Genomic DNA, 18,528 nt, shown 5'->3' with positions numbered 1-18,528 from the left:
GGAATATGTAGGTTACCTAGCGGGCACTTGGACTATGTAGGTTAACTAGCGGGCACTTGGATTATCTAGGTTAACTAACAGGCACTTGTACTATGTATGTTCCAGAGCGGGCAATTAGATTATGTAGGTTCCCTAGCGGGCACTTGGACTATGTAAGTTTACTAGCGGACAATTGGACGATCTAGGTTAACTAGCGCGTACTTGGACTATCTAGGTTACCTAGCGGGCACTTGGACTATATACGTTCCCTAGCGGGCACTTGGGCTATCTACGTTACCTAGCGGGCACTTGCACTATGTAGGTTAACGAACGGGCACTTGGACTATGTAGGTAACCTAGTGGTCACTTGGACTGTCTAGGTTACATAGCGGGCACTTGGACGATCTAGGTTAACTAGCGTGTACTTGGACTACATAGGTTAACTAGCGGTCCCTTGGACTACGTAGGTTAACTAGCGGACACTTGCACTATGTAGGTTACCTAGCGGGCACTTGGAATATGTAGGTTACCTAGCGGGCACTTGGACTATGTAGGTTAACTAGCGGGCACTTGGATTATCTAGGTTAACTAACAGGCACTTGTACTATGTATGTTCCAGAGCGGGCAATTAGATTATGTAGGTTCCCTAGCGGGCACTTGGACTATGTAAGTTTACTAGCGGACAATTGGACGATCTAGGTTAACTAGCGCGTACTTGGACTATCTAGGTTACCTAGCGGGCACTTGGACTATATACGTTCCCTAGCGGGCACTTGGGCTATCTACGTTACCTAGCGGGCACTTGCACTATGTAGGTTAACGAACGGGCACTTGGACTATGTAGGTAACCTAGTGGTCACTTGGACTGTCTAGGTTACATAGCGGGCACTTGGACGATCTAGGTTAACTAGCGTGTACTTGGACTACATAGGTTAACTAGCGGTCCCTTGGACTACGTAGGTTAACTAGCGGACACTTGCACTATGTAGGTTACCTAGCGGGCACTTGGAATATGTAGGTTACCTAGCGGGCACTTGGACTATGTAGGTTAACTAGCGGGCACTTGGATTATCTAGGTTAACTAACAGGCACTTGGACTATGTATGTTCCAGAGCGGGCAATTAGATTATGTAGGTTCCCTAGCGGGCACTTGGACTATGTAAGTTTACTAGCGGACAATTGGACGATCTAGGTTAACTAGCGCGTACTTGGACTATCTAGGTTAACTAGCGGTCCCTTGGAATACGTAGGTTAACTAGCACACACTTGGACTATCTAGGTTAACTAGCGGGCCCTTGGTCTATGTAGGTTAACTAGCAGGCCCTTGGACTATGTAAGTTAACTAGAGGGCACTTGGACGATACTGTTTAACTAGCGGGCACTTGGACTATCTAGGTTAACTAGCGGGTACTTGGACTATCTAGGTTAACTAGCGGGCACGTGGATTTGTAGGTTCCCTAGTGGGCATTTGGACTATATAGGTTACCCAGCGGGCACTTGGACTATGTGGGTTAACTAGCGGGCCCTTGGATTATCTAGGTTAACTAACAGGCACTTGGACTATGTATGTTCCAGAGCGGGCAATTAGATTATGTAGGTTCCCTAGCGGGCACTTGGACTATCTAGGTTCCCTAAAGGGCACTTGGACTATGTAGGTTAACTAGCGGACAATTGGACGATCTAGGTTAACTAGCACGTACTTGGACTATCTAGGTTAACTAGCGATCCCTTGGACTACGTAGGTTAACTAGCGGACACTTGCACTATGTAGGTTACCTAGCGGGCACTTGTACTATATAGGTTAAATAGAGGACACTTGGACGATCTAGGTTAAATAGCGGTCATTTGGACTATATAGGTTAACTAGTGGGCACTTGAAATATTTAGGTTACCTAGCAGGCACTTGGACTATCTAGGTTACCTAGCGGGCACTTGAACTACCTACGTTACCTAGCGGATACTTGGACTATGTACGTTCCCTAGTGGGCAGTTAGACTATGTAGGTTCCCTAGCAGGCATATGGACTATGTAGGTTCCCTAGCGGCACTTGGACTATCTTAGTTCCCTAAAGGGCACTTGGACTATGTAGGTTCCCTGGCGGGCACTTGGACTATGTAGGTTCCCTAGCGGGCACTTGGACTATGTAGGTTAACTAGCGGGCACTTGGACTATGTAGGTTACCTAGCGGGCTCTTAGACTATGTAGGTTAACTAGCATGCCCTTGGACTATCTAGGTTACCTACCTATCAGGCACTTGGACTATGTATCTTAACTAGCGGGCACTTGCACTCTCTAGGTTACCTAGCGGGCACTTGGACTATGTACCTTCCCTAGCGGGCACTTGGACTATCTATGTTAACTAGCGGGCACTTGGACTATGTAGGTTCCCTAGTGGGCATTTGGACTATATAGGTTACCTAGCGGGCACTTGGACTATGTAGGTTAACTAGCGGGCCCTTGGATTATCTAGGTTAACTAACAGGCACTTGGACAATGTATGTTCCAGAGCGGGCAATTAGATTATGTAGGTTCCCTAGCGGGCACTTGGACTATCTAGGTTCCCTAAAGGGCACTTGGACTATGTAGGTTAACTAGCGGACAATTGGACGATCTAGGTTAACTAGCACGTACTTGGACTATCTAGGTTAACTAGCGATCCCTTGGACTACGTAGGTTAACTAGCGGACACTTGCACTATGTAGGTTACCTAGCGGGCACTTGTACTATGTAGGTTAAATAGAGGACACTTGGACGATCTAGGTTAAATAGCGGTCATTTGGACTATATAGGTTAACTAGTGGGCACTTGAAATATTTAGGTTACCTAGCAGGCACTTGGACTATCTAGGTTACCTAGCGGGCACTTGAACTACCTACGTTACCTAGCGGATACTTGGACTATGTACGTTCCCTAGTGGGCAGTTAGACTATGTAGGTTCCCTAGCAGGCATATAGACTATGTAGGTTCCCTAGCGGCACTTGGACTATCTTAGTTACCTAAAGGGCACTTGGACTATGTAGGTTCCCTGGCGGGCACTTGGACTATGTAGGTTCCCTAGCGGGCACTTGGACTATGTAGGTTAACTAGCGGGCACTTGGACTATGTAGGTTAACTAGCAGACACTTGCACTATGTAGGTTACCTAGCGGGCTCTTAGACTATGTAGGTTAACTAGCATGCCCTTGGACTATCTAGGTTACCTATCAGGCACTTGGACTATGTATCTTAACTAGCGGGCACTTGCACTCTCTAGGTTACCTAGCGGGCACTTGGACTATGTACCTTCCCTAGCGGGCACTTGGACTATCTATGTTAACTAGCGGGCACTTGGACTATGTAGGTTACCTAGCGGACACTTGCACTATATAGGTTACCTAGCCGGCACTTAGACTATGTAGGTTAACTGGAGGACGCTTGGACGATCTAGGTTAACAAGTGGGCCCTTGGACTATGTAGGTTAACTTGCCGGCACTTGGATGATCTAGGTTAACTAGCGGGCACTTGGACGATCTAGGTTAACCAGCGGACACTTGGACTATCAAAGTTAACAAGCGAGCCCTTGGACTATGTAGGTTAACTAGCGGGCCCTTGGACTATCTAGGTTACCTAGATAGCAAAGGGACTATATAGGTTTCCTAGCGGGCACATGGACGATCTAGGTTAACGAACGGGCACTTGGACTATGCAGGTAACCTAGCCGGCACTTGGATTGTCTAGGCTACATAGCGGGCACTTGGACTTCTAGGTTAACGAATGGGCACTTGGACTATGTAGGTTGCCTAACGAGCACTTGGACTATCTAGGTTAGGTAACGGGCATTTGGACTATCTAGGTTATCTAGCGGGAACTTGGACAATGTAGGTTACCAAGCGGGCACTTGGACTATCTAGGTTACCTAACGGGCACTTTGACTATCTAGGTTACCTAGCGGGCACTTGGACTATGTAGGTTAACTAGCGGGCACTTGGACTATCTAGGTTACCTAACGGGCACTTGGACTATGCAGGTAACCTAGCGGGCACTTGGACTAAGTACGTTCCCTAGCGGGCACTTGGATTATCTAGGTTACCTAGCAGACACTTGGACTATGTACGTTCCCTAGCGGGCACTTGGACTATCTAAGTTAACTAACGGGCACTTGGACAATCTAGGCTAAATAGCGGGCACTTGACTATGTAGGTTACCTAGTGGGCACTCGGATTATGTACATTCCCTAGCGGGCACTTGGACTATCTAGGTTACCTAGCAGGGCCCTTGGACTATGTACGTTCCCTAGTGGGCACTTGAACTATGTAGGTTACCTAGCGAGCACTTGGACTATCTAGGTTAACTAAGGGGCACTTGGACTATCTAGGTTACCTAGCGGGCCCTTGGACTATGTACGTTCCCTAGCGGCACTTGGACTATCTATGAAAACTAGCGGGCACTTGGATTTTGTAGGTTACCTAGCGGGCTTTTGGACTATGTAGGATCCCTAGTGGGCACTTGAACTATGTAGGTTACCTAGCGGGCACTTAGACTATCTAGGTTAACTAAGGGGCACTAGGACTATCTAGGTTACCTAGTGGGCACTTGAAATATGTAGGTTACCTAGCAGGCACTTGGACTATCTAGGTTACCTAGCGGGCACTTGAACTATCTACGATACTTAGCGGGTATTTGGACAATGTCGGTTAACTAGCGGGCTGTTGGACAATCTAGGTTACCTAGCGGACACGTGGACCATTTAGGTTATCTAACGGGCACTTGGACTATGTAGGTTCCCTAGTGGGCACTTGGACTATGTAGGTTCCCGTGAGGGCACTTGCACTATCTTAGTTCCCTAAAGGGCTCTTTGATTATGTACGTTCCCTAGCGGGCACTTGGACTATGTAGGTTCCATAGCGGGCATTTGGACTATGTAGGTTCACTAGCGGGCACTTGGATTATCTTGGTTACCTTGCTGGCACTTGGACTATCTATTGTAACTAACGGGCACTTGGACTATCTAGGTTATCTAGCGGGCCCTTGTACTATGTAGGTTAATAGCGGGCCCTTGGACTATGTAAGTTAATTAGCGGGCACTTGGACGATCTAGGTTAACGAGCGGGCACTTGGACTATCTAGGTTACCTCCCGGGCACTTGTATTATGTAGATTAAATAGGGGACACTTGGACGATCTAGGTTAATTAGCGAACACTTGGACTATCTCGGTTAACTAGCGGGCACTTGAACTACCTACGTTACCTAGTGGGTACTTGGACAATGTAGGTTAACTAGCGGGCTGTTGGATTATCTAGGTTACCTAGCGGACACTTGGACAATCTACGTTAACTAACGGGCACTTGGACTATGTAGGTTCCCTAGTGGGCACTTGGATTATGTAGATTACCTAGCGTACACTTGGACTATCTATGTTAGCTAATGGGCACTTGGACTATCTAGGTTACCTAGCGGGCACTTGGACTATGTAGGTTACCTAGCGGGCACTTGGACTATCTAGGTTACGTTCGGACACTTGGACTATGTAGGTTAATTAGCGAAACTTGGACGATCTAGGTTAACTAGCGGGCACTTGGATTATCTAGGTTAACTAGCGGGGCCTTTGATTATGTAGGTTACCTAGCGGGCTCTTGGACTATGTAGGTTAACTAGCAGGCACTTGGACGATCTAGGTTAACTAGCGGGCACTTGGACTATCTAGGTTAACTAGCGGTCACTCGGACTATGTAGGTAACCTAGCGGGAACTTGGACTAATAGGTTACTTAGCGGGCACTTGGACTATCTAGGTTAACGAACGGGCAATTAGACTATCTAGGTTACCTACCGGGCACTTGTACTATGTAGATTAAATAGCGGACACTTGGACGATCTAGGTTAATTAGCGAGCACTTGGACTATCTCGGTTAACTAGCGGGCACTTGGACTATGTAGGTTCCCTAGCGGGCATTTGGACTATATAGGTTACCTAGCGTGCACTTGAACTACCTACGTTCCCTAGCGGGCCCATGGACTATCTTAGTTCCCTAAAGGGCACTTGGACTATCTAGGTTAACTAGCGGTCACTCGGACTATGTAGGTAACCTAGGGGGAACTTGGACTATCTAGGTTACCTAGCGGGCACTTGGAATATCTAAGTTACCTAGCGGGCTCTTGGACAATGTACGTTCCCTAGCGGGCACTTGGACTATCTAGGTTAACTAACGAGCACTTGGACTATCTAGGTTAACTAGCGGACACTTGGACTATCTAGGTTAACTAGCGGTCACTTGGACTTTCTAGGTTACCTAGCGGGCTTTTGGACTATGTACCTTCCCTAGCGGGCACTTGGGCTATCTACGTTACCTAGCGGGCACTTGGACTATGTAGGTTAACTAGGGGGCACTTGGACACTCTAGGTTAACTAACGGGTACTTGGAATATCTCGGTTACCTAGCGGGCACATGGACTATATAGGTTACCTAGCGGGCACTGGGACTGTCTTGGATACGTAGCAGGCACTTGGACTATCTAGGTTAACGAATGTGCACTTGGACTATGTAGGTTACCTAGCGGACACTTGCACTATATAGGTTACCTAGCGGTCACTTGGACTATGTAGGTTAACTGGAGGACGCTTGGACGATCTAGGTTAACAAGAGGGCCCTTGGACTATGTAGGTTAACTAGCCGGCACTTGGATGATCTAGGTTAACTAGCAGGCACTTGGACGATCTAGGTTAACCAGCGGGCTCTTGGACTATCAAAGTTAACAAGCGAGCCCTTGGACTATGTAGGTTAACTAGCGGGCCCGTGGACTATCTAGGTTACCTAGATAGCACTTGGACTATATAGGTTCCCTAGCGGGCACTTGGACTATCTAGGTTAACGAACGGGCACTTGGACTATGCAGGTAACCTAGCCGGCACTTGGACTGTCTAGGTTACATAGCGGCCACTTGGACTTCTAGGTTAACGAATGGGCACTTGGACTATGTAGGTTGCCTAGCGAACACTTGGACTATCTAGGTTAGGTAACGGGCAGTTGGACTATCTAGGTTATCTAGCGGGAACTTGGACAATGTAGGTTACCAAGCAGGCACTTGAAATATCTAGGTTACCTAGCGGGCACTTGGACTATCTAGGTTACCTAGCGGGAACTAGGACAATGTAGGTTACCAGCGGGCACTTGGACTATCTAGGTTAACGAACGAGCACTTGGACTATGTAGGTAACCTAGCGAGCACTTGGACTGTCGAGGTTACCTAGCGGGCACTTGGACTGTCTAGGTTAACGAACGGGCATTTGGCCTATGTAGGTTAACTAGCGGACACTTGGACTATCTAGGTTAGCCAGCAGGCACTTTGACTATCTAGGTTAACCAAGGGCACTTGGACTATGTAGGTTGCCTAGCGAGCACTTGGACTATGTAGGTTCCCTAGAGGGCGCTTGGACTATGTAGGTTCCCTAGCGGTTACTTGGACTGTCTAGGTTAACTAGCGGGCAATTGGACTGTCTAGGTTACCTAGTGGGCACTTGGACTATGTAGTTTACCTAGCAGGCACTTGGACTATGTCGGTTAACTAGCGCACACTTGGACTATCTAGGTTACCTACCGGGCACATGGACTATATACGTTCCCTAGCGGGCACTTGGGCTATCTACGTTACCTAGTGGGCACTTGGACGATCTAGGTTAACTAGCGTGTACTTGGACAACATAGGTTAACTAGCGGTCCCTTGGACTACGTAGGTTAACTAGCGGACACTTGCACTATGTAGGTTACCTAGCGGGCACTTGGACTATGTAGGTTACCTAGCGGGCACTTGGACTACGTAGGTTAACTAGCGGGCACTTGGATTATCTAGGTTAACTAACAAGCACTTGGACTATGTATGTTCCAGAGAGGGCAATTAGATTATGTAGGTTCGCTAGCGGGCACTTGGACTATCTAGGTTCCCTAAAGGGCACTTGGACTATGTAGGTTAACTAGCGGACAATTGCACTCTCTAGTTTACCTAGCGGGCACTTGGACTATGTACCTTCCATAGCGGGCACTTGGACTATGTAGGTTGCCTAGCGAGCACTTGGACTATGTAGGTTGCCTAGCGGGCACTTGGACGATCTAGGTTAGGTAACGGGCACTTGGACTATCTAGGTTAGCTAACAGGAACTTGGACTATCTAGGTTACCTACCGGGAACTTGGACAATGTAGGTTACCAGCGGGCACTTGGACTATCTAGGTTGACGAACGAGCACTTGGACTATGTAGGTAACCTAGCGGGCACTTGGACTGTCTAGGTTACCTAGCGGGCACTTGGACTATCTAGGTTAACGAACGGGCCCATGGACTATGTAGGTTAACTAGCGGACACTTGGACTATCTAGGTTAGCTAACGGGCAATTGGACTATCAAGGTTACCTAACGGGCACTTGGACTATGTAGGTTACCTAGCGGGCACTTGGACTATGTAGGTTCCCTAGCGGGCGCTTGGACTATGTAGGTTCCCTAGCGGTTACTTGGACTGTCTAGGTTAACTAGCGGGCAATTAGACTGTCTAGGTTACTTAGTGGGCACTTGGACTATGTAGTTTACCTAGCAGGCACTTGGACTATGTAGGTTAACTAGCGCACACTTGGACTATCTAGGTTACCTACCGGGCACTTGGACTATATACGTTCCCTAGCGGGCACTTGGGCTATCTACGTTACCTAGCGGGCACTTGGACTATGTAGGTTAACGAACGGGCACTTGGACTATGTAGGTAACCTAGTGGTCACTTGGACTGTCTAGGTTACATAGCGGGCACTTGGACGATCTAGGTTAACTAGCGCGTACTTGGACTATCTAGGTTAACTAGCGGTCCGTTGGACTACGTAGGTCAACTAGCGGACACTTGCACTATGTAGGTTACCTAGCGGGCACTTGGACTATGTAGGTTACCTAGCGGGCACTTGGACTATGTAGGTTAACTAGCGGGCCCTTGGATTATCTAGGTTAACTAACAGGCACTTGGACTATGTATGTTCCAGAGCGGGCAATTAGATTATGTAGGTTCCCTAGCGGGCACTTGGACTATCTAGGTTCCCTAAAGGGCACTTGGACTATGTAGGTTAACTAGCGGACAATTGCACTCTCTAGTTTACCTAGCGGGCACTTGGACTATATACCTTCCCTAGCGGGCACTTGCACTATGTAGGTTGCCTAGTGAGCACTTGGACTATGTAGGTTGCCTAGCGGGCACTTGGACGATCTAGGTTAGGTAACGGGCACTTGGACTATCTAGGTTAGCTAATAGGAACTTGGACTATCTAGGTTACCTAGCGGGCACTAGGACTATGTAGGTTACCTAGCGGGCACTTGGACTATCTAGGTCACCTAGCGGGAACTTGGACAATGTAGGTTACCAGCGGGCACTTGGACTATCTAGGTTAACGAACGAGCACTTGGACTATGTAGGTAACCTAGCGGGCACTTGGACTGTCTAGGTTACCTAGCGGGCCCTTGGACTATCTAGGTTAACGAACGGGCCCTTGGACTATGTAGGTTAACTAGCGGACACTTGGACTATCTAGGTTAGCTAACGGGCAATTGGACTATCAAGGTTACCTAACGGGCACTTGGACTATGTAGGTTACCTAGCGGGCACTTGGACTATCTAGGTTACCTAGTAGGCACTTTGACTATCTAGGTCAACTAACGGGCACTTGGACTATGTAGGTTGCCTAGCGAGCACTTGGACTATGTAGGTTCCTTAGCGGTTACTTGGACTGTCTAGGTTAACTAGCGGGCAATTAGACTGTCTAGGTTACCTAGTGGGCACTTGGACTATGTAGTTTACCTAGCAGGCACTTGGACTATGTAGGTTAACTTGCGCACACTTGGACTATCTAGGTTACCTAGCGGGCACTTGGACTATATACGTTCCCTAGCGGGCACTTGGGCTATCTACGTTACCTAGCGGGCACTTGGACTATGTAGGTTAACGAACGGGCACTTGGACTATGTAGGTAACCTAGTGGTCACTTGGACTGTCTAGGTTACATAGCGGGCACTTGGACGATCTAGGTTAACTAGCGTGTACTTGGACAACATAGGTTAACTAGCGGTCCCTTGGACTACGTAGGTTAACTAGCGGACACTTGCACTATGTAGGTTACCTAGCGGGCACTTGGACTATGTACGTTACCTAGCGGGCACTTGGACTATGTAGGTTACCTAGCGGGCACTTGGATTATCTAGGTTAACTAACAGGCACTTGGACTATGTATGTTCCAGAGCGGCCAATTAGATTATGTAGGTTCCCTAGCGGGCACTTGGACTATCTAGGTTCCCTAAAGGGCACTTGGACTATCTAGGTTAACTAGCGGTCCCTTGGAATACGTAGGTTAACTAGCGCACACTTGGACTATCTAGGTTAACTACCGGGCCCTTGGAATACGTAGGTTAACGAGCAGGCCCTTGGACTATGTAAGTTAACTAGAGGGCACTTGGACGATACTGGTTAACTAGCGGGCACTTGGACTATCTAGGTTAACTAGCGGGCACTTGGACTATCTAGGTTAACTAGCGGGCACTTGGACTATGTAGGTTCCCTAGTGGGCATTTGGACTATATAGGTTACCTAGCGGGCACTTGGACTATGTAGGTTAACTAGCGGGCCCTTGGATTATCTAGGTTAACTAACAGGCTCTTGGACTATGTATGTTCCAGAGCGGGCAATTAGATTATGTAGGTTCCCTAGCGGGCACTTGGACTATCTAGGTTCCCTAAAGGGCACTTGGACTATGTAGGTTAACTAGCGGACAATTGGACGATCTAGGTTAACTAGCACGTACTTGGACTATCTAGGTTAACTAGCGGTCCCTTGGACTACGTAGGTTAACTAGCGGACACTTGCACTATGTAGGTTACCTAGCGGGCACTTGTACTATGTAGGTTAAATAGCGGACACTTGGACGATCTAGGTTAAATAGCGGTCATTTGGACTATATAAGTTAATTAGTGGGCACTTGAAATATTTAGGTTACCTAGCAGGCACTTGGACTATCTAGGTTACCTAGCGGGCACTTGAACTACCTACGTTACCTAGCGGGTACTTGGACTATGTAAGTTCCCTAGTGGGCAGTTAGACTATGTAGGTTCCCTAGCAGGCATATGGACTATGTAGGTTCCCTAGCGGCCCTTGGACTATCTTAGTTCCCTAAAGGGCACTTGGACTTTGGAGGTTCCCTGGCGGGCACTTGGACTATGTAGGTTCCCTAGCGGGCACTTGGACTATCTAGGTTAACTAGCGGGCACTTGGACTATGTAGGTTAACTAGCGGACACTTGCACTATGTAGGTTACCTAGCGGGCTCTTAGACTATGTAGGTTAACTAGCATGCCCTTGGACTATCTAGGTTACCTATCAGGCACTTGGACTATGTATCTTAACTAGCGGGCACTTGCACTCTCTAGGTTACCTAGCGGGCACTTGGACTATGTACCTTCCCTAGCGGGCACTTGGACTATCTATGTTAACTAGCGGGCACTTGGACTATGTAGGTTACCTAGCGGACACTTGCACTATATAGGTTACCTAGCCGGCACTTAGACTATGTAGGTTAACTGGAGGACGCTTGGACGATCTAGGTTAACAAGTGGGCCCTTGGACTATGTAGGTTAACTTGCCGGCACTTGGATGATCTAGGTTAACTAGCGGGCACTTGGACGATCTAGGTTAACCAGCGGACACTTGGACTATCAAAGTTAACAAGCGAGCCCTTGGACAATGTAGGTTAACTAGCGGGCCCTTGGACTATCAAGGTTACCTAGATAGCAAAGGGACTATATAGGTTCCCTAGCGGGCACATGGACTATCTAGGTTAACGAACGGGCACTTGGACTATGCAGGTAACCTAGCCGGCACTTGGACTGTCTAGGCTACATAGCGTGCACTTGGACTTCTAGTTTAACGAGTGGGCACTTGGACTATGTAGGTTGCCTAACGAGCACTTGGACTATCTAGGTTAGGTAACGGGCATTTGGACTATCTAGGTTATCTAGCGGGAACTTGGACAATGTAGGTTACCAAGCGGGCACTTGGACTATCTAGGTTACCTAGCGGGCACTTGGACTATGTAGGTTAACTAGCGGGCACTTGGACTATCTAGGTTACCTAACGGGCACTTGGACTATGCAGGTAACCTAGCGGGCACTTGGACTGTCCAGGTTACCTAGCGGGAACTTGGACTAAGTACGTTCCCTAGCGGGCACTTGGATTATCTAGGTTACCTAGCAGACACTTGGACTAAGTACGTTCCCTAGCGGGCACTTGGACTATCTAAGTTAACTAACGGGCACTTGGACAATCTAGGCTAAATAGCGGGCACTTGACTATGTAGGTTACCTAGTGGGCACTCGTACTATGTACGTTCCCTAGCGGGCACTTGGACTATCTAGGTTACCTAGCAGGGCCCTTGGACTATGTACGTTCCCTAGCGGGCACTTGAACTATGTAGGTACCTAGCGAGCACTTGGACTATCTAGGTTAACTAAGGGGCACTTGGACTATCTAGGTTACCTAGCGGGCCCTTGGACTATGTACGTTCCCTAGCGGCACTTGGACTATCTATGAAAACTAGCGGGCACTTGGATTTTGTAGGTTACCTAGCGGGCTTTTGGACTATGTAGGATCCCTAGTGGGCACTTGAACTATGTAGGTTACCTAGCGGGCACTTAGACTATCTAGGTTAACTAAGGGGCACTAGGACTATCTAGGTTACCTAGTGGGCACTTGAAATATGTAGGTTACCTAGCAGGCACTTGGACTATCTAGGTTACCTAGCGGGCACTTGAACTATCTACGATACCTAGCGGGTATTTGGACAATGTCGGTTAACTAGCGGGCTGTTGGACAATCTAGGTTACCTAGCGGACACTTGGACCATCTAGGTTAACTAACGGGCACTTGGACTATGTAGGTTCCCTAGTGGGCACTTGGACTATGTAGGTTCCCGAGCGGGCACTTGGACTATCTTAGTTCCCTAAAGGGCACTTTGATTATGTACGTTCCCTAGCGGGCACTTGGGCTATGTAGGTTCCATAGCGGGCACTTGGACTATGTAGGTTCACTAGCGGGCACTTGGATTATCTTGGTTACCTTGCTGGCACTTGGACTATCTAGGTTAACTAACGGCACTTGGACTATCTAGGTTATCTAGCGGGCCCTTGTACTATGTAGGTTAATAGTGGGCCCTTGGACTATGTAAGTTAATTAGAGGGCACTTGGACGATCTAGGTTAACGAGCGGGCACTTGGACTATCTAGGTTACCTACCGGGCACTTGTATTATGTAGATTAAATAGCGGACACTTGGACGATCTAGGTTAATTAGCGAACACTTGGACTATCTCGGTTAACTAGCGGGCACTTGAACTACCTATGTTACCTAGTGGGTACTTGGACAATGTAGGTTAACTAGCGGGCTGTTGGACTATCTAGGTTACCTAGCGGACACTTGGACAATCTACGTTAACTAACGGGCACTTGGACTATGTAGGTTCCCTAGTGGGCACTTGGATTATGTAGGTTCCCTAGAGGGCACTTGGACTATGTAGATTACCTAGCGTACACTTGGACTATCTATGTTAGCTAATGGGCACTTGGACTATCTAGGTTACCTAGCGGGCACTTGGACTATGTAGGTTACCTAGCGGGCACTTGGACTATGTAGGTTACGTTCGGACACTTGGACTATGTAGGTTAATTAGCGAAACTTGGACGATCTAGGTTAACTAGAGGGCACTTGGATTATCTAGGTTAACTAGCGGGGCCTTGGATTATGTAGGTTACCTAGCGGGCCCTTGGACTATGTAGGTTAACTAGCAGGCACTTGGACGATCTAGGTTAACTAGCGGGCACTTGGACTATCTAGGTTAACTAGCGGTCACTCGGACTATGTAGGTAACCTAGCGGGAACTTGGACTAATAGGTTACTTAGCGGGCACTTGGACTATCTAGGTTAACGAACGGGCACTTGGACTATCTAGGTTACCTACCGGGCACTTGTACTATGTAGATTAAATAGGGGACACTTGGACGATCTAGGTTAATTAGCTAGCACTTGGACTATCTCGGTTAACTAGCGGGCACTTGGACTATGTAGGTTCCCTAGCGGGCATTTGGACTATATAGGTTACCTAGCGGGCACTTGAAATATTTAGGTTACCTAGCAGGCACTTGGACTATCTAGGTTACCTAGCGGGCACTTGAACTACCTACGTTACCTAGCGGGTACTTGGACAATGTAGGTTAAGTAGCGGGCTGTTGGACTATCTAGGTTACCTAGCGGACACTTGGACAATCTATGTTAACTAACGGGCACTTGGACTATGAAGGTTCCCTAGTGGGCACTTGGATTATGTAGGTTCCCTAGAGGGCATATGGACTATGTAGGTTCCCTAGCGGGCACTTGGACTATCTTAGTTCCCTAAAGGGCACTTGGACTATCTAGGTTAACTAGCGTTCACTCTGACTATGTAGGTAACCTAGGGGGAACTTGGACTATCTAGGTTAACTAGCGGGCACTTGGACTTTCTAGGTTACCTAGCGGGCTTTTGGGCTATGTACCTTCCCTAGCGGGCACTTGGGCTATCTACGTTACCTAGCGGGCACTTGGACTATGTAGGTTAACTAGGGGGCACTTGGACTATCTAGGTTAACTAATGGGTACTTGGAATATCTCGGTGACCTAGCGGGCACATGGACTATATAGGTTACCTAGCGGGCACTGGGACTGTCTTGGATACGTAGCGGGCACTTGGACTATCTAGGTTAACGAATGTGCACTTGGACTATGTAGGTTACCTAGCGGACACTTGCACTATATAGGTTACCCAGCGGTCACTTGGACTATGTAGGTTAACTGGAGGACGCTTGGGCGATCTAGTTTAACAAGAGAGCCCTTGGACTATGTAGGTTAACTAGCCGGCACTTGGATGATCTAGGTTATATAGCAGACACTTGGACGATCTAGGTTAACCAGCGGGCACTTGGACTATCAAAGTTAACAAGCGAGCCCTTGGACTATGTTGACCCTGTATTCTTAGTGAAGACTTTGAAAAATCTGATAGCCTGAATGGCCCCTTCTGAATAGACCTCTCAGGTGTCTCCCAGTGCCCATTCTCCCCTGTGCTTCCTGCTTCCTGAGGAGAGGAGACAAATTTCAAGGAATGTCAGCTTTACTCAGAGTGTCAGACAAATCTGTGCAGATTAAAGCCAAAGATGAGTGTGTCACTCTGAATACTCATGGTCAACCTGGCCCTTGTCACCATCTCTCTGACAGTGGAGCTAGTTCAGAAGAGAAGTTAAAAGTACAACATGGAGAATATTTCATCTTCATCAGTTTCATAATCTGTCCTAAATATTTCTCTGATCTGCTCTGATCTGAACGAAAGGAAACAATCAGTAGGTTAACTTTTCTCTCTTTAAGGAGGCCTTGGGGCTCAGGGAACACCAAGAACCGTTGACATAACAGCCCATAAAGACAATGTTCTACATCTGGGTTTTGAGGGTAGTGATTAGAGACTTTAAACCACATGAAGTGTAGCTAATTGTCTCTCCCTTTCCAGAGTGATGATCACTGAAGACACATGGAAACCATTATTAGTCCAATGCTGTAATGAATCATGGACATGAGTATCCTGAACTCTAAGACCAGAAGCAATAGATGGTGCCTTGCTATCAGTACCCACTTGTTTGGAAAAGATAGCATTAGAAGTTCTTGGGAGGAGTGGGATAATAAGTGAAACAACGCACACACACACAAAGAAAATAAAAATACAAAGACTAGGCTTCCTGGTTGGGTAGACTTGTGGAAGTCCTGAGACTATGGCTGTCAGCATCCCTTCAGGTTTGGGACCCAACTCACAGCCTCGGAAAAACTTCCAGTCAAATAATCGGCAAGCCTACAAGGGAGCAATAGTCCTGGGGAGATACAATTACCCTAGAATAATCAAACTTCTGAGTTTAAAAGGGCATCACTTATCCAGGGAAAATTCAGAATGTTTGACAAGAAAAGGTAATTGTAACAGGAGTTTGTGTGTATTGTAGACAATGAAATGAAACAAAAGTGTATGAATTGTTGAATGAACACTAATCTCCTCAGTATACCTTCATGCAATTCACAAGGAAAAGTAAAGAGAAAATAACATTAGAACACTTTCCCTTCAGGTCTCCTCTGGTGGGCAGAGAGCACCTTGGATTGTGGTGTGTCCACTTGTGGTATCCCAAGACACAAGCCAGGACCCAGAGAAGATGTCCTACTTCCATGCTTCATTCTCCTCCCTCTGTTCTCTGGGGTTGACAGTTATGCTAAAAACATCTAAATCTTGGTTCTCAGAAGCAGGATGAGGACTAAAAACCATGACACAGGGGAAAATGGGGTAGGGAAGGCCCCCAAATTCGGCTAGAAAATCTGTATCTTCCTCCCCATGCACTGAGTCTTGAATGAGGGTCATGTCCCTATTTGGCCTGAGACCCTGTGCCATACATCCCAAGCTTCCCTTCGTGGTGCTTACAATCTGGTCTCACATAGCTTCCCTGACCTACTTGTATCGCCATCCATGCATGCATCAAATAAGTGGTATATTTCTTTTGTGAGGACCCAGTTACTTGAGATAATCTCGACGAGTGAGTCATTGTTTTATAGCATCCATGTACAACAGCTTACTCCTGATGGAACACCTCATGTTGTGGTTTGTGCAATTAGTCTCCAATTTATCTCAGGATAGACAAGAGTGTTGTCTGAACACCATCTGCATGGACTTAGCCCAAACCCTGAACCTGAATACACAATGACAATGGAGTCTGTTGAACAAGGTTCTCTCTCTCTCTCTCTCTCTCTCTCTCTCTCTCTCTCTCTCTCTCATCCATCTATATATTTTCCTATATCTGCTGAAAATCTATTAATTTGTTTACAAATCTACTCAACTATCGATTTAGCTATCATCTACTTTCTGTCAATACTGTCGATATCTTGTATCTGTCATCTATATCTATCTATCTGTCTGTCTATTTATAGTTCTGTTTATATTTCCACCAATTTCATGCTTAACTTTATTTCTGAAATAAACCCCAGCTTAATGGGAGCAAATATGTTTGGTTCTTGGTGGAGTATGCTATATATTGGTTATTAATTTTAGTTTGCTAGACTTGTTTATTTGTTTACTTATTTGACTCTTGATGTCCTTATAGATTTCTATTTCAATGTTAAGTTCATAATAGAGAATGTTGAACTGAAATATTCCACTATTTGGTTGCACTATGCTGTTATTTATTTATTGCATTTAAAATATTATCCAGAACTTGCTTGATATATAGTAAAGAAATGCTGTTATATTCTCACCATCTGTCTGTTAGTTCATGATACTGTCATGGCTCTTTTTGTTGAGGTGCTGGAAGATATATCAGTGTTATATCTAATGCCAGCAGGGTCACCCAAAGGGAGCAGATTTCAGCAAAGCTTCCAGACTAAGAACAGACAATGCAGAAGGACCCCTCTGCCCTCTTAAGAGGAAGATGCTGCTAAAACCTTATGCATAACTTTGAAGTATTGTCCAATATTAAAAGCTTAAGCCAAGGAAGTAGGAAATTGTTGAAGCTACTGCCAGAGGATGGGCCCCTCAGGTTCGAGGGCACTCAAAATGTGACTGAAGAGAGGCCGATTTCTTGGAGGGGAGTAGGCCATCATGACGTGATTTGGGAGTGGAGCCGTCAGGATCTTCCTTTGCTGATGGGGCATGACTTAAGTAAGGTAAAGCGAAACAGCTACAAAAGCCTTCTAATACCAGAACTTGTAAAGAGCATACTACGAATTCAGGGAAATTGGAAGTGGTCAAAAATTAAATGGGGTGCAAGAATATTGATTGGTAACCTAGGCATTAGTGAGCATAAATCGACTGACTGGTATTGACCAATTTGAACAGAAAAACATAGGATTTACTATGTTGGGAAAAGCACAGTCAAGAGAACGGCATGGCAGTCATTGTCAGAAAGGATCTTGCTAAACCCATCATGAAATACAATAATGTCTGTGATAGGATTATATGCCTTCAAGGAAATCCAATCAACACAACTATTATCAAGCTTTACTTGAAGAATGCAATTGCTGCCAAGTTTAGCATACCAATAAGTAAGGTATAACCCTAATAAATAAAAATTGTCTTTTTTATTTGCTCCTTCCTCCCACTTTTTAAATTGAGATTTCAATTCCATTGTTATACATCCTACATGCAATAGGTCTGATTTTACATATATCTTGTACATTAACATTGCATTCCTGTGTCATAAAAATAAAGAAAACCCTTGGGGGAAACGTGAGATGGAGAAGCATCCCCAGACCACAACAGGAAACCAGCCCTGAAACTGTCCCTGTGCACCTGTCCCTGAGTGTGTCCTGTGATGTGTGGGTCCTGTGATGTGTGGGTCCTGCTGCCCAGCTCTCTCCGAGCAGGGAGTTGGTGTCTGGGATCACACTGACTTCCTCTCATGTTCTCACAGAGTAACAGAGGGTCTTGTCTTCCATTTTCTAACCTTCCATTTACAGAT

This window comes from Tenrec ecaudatus, unplaced genomic scaffold, assembly GCF_050624435.1.
Source record: "Tenrec ecaudatus isolate mTenEca1 unplaced genomic scaffold, mTenEca1.hap1 Scaffold_306, whole genome shotgun sequence".
Taxonomy (NCBI): Eukaryota; Metazoa; Chordata; class Mammalia; order Afrosoricida; family Tenrecidae; genus Tenrec; species Tenrec ecaudatus.
This window is presented reverse-complemented; position numbering follows the sequence as displayed.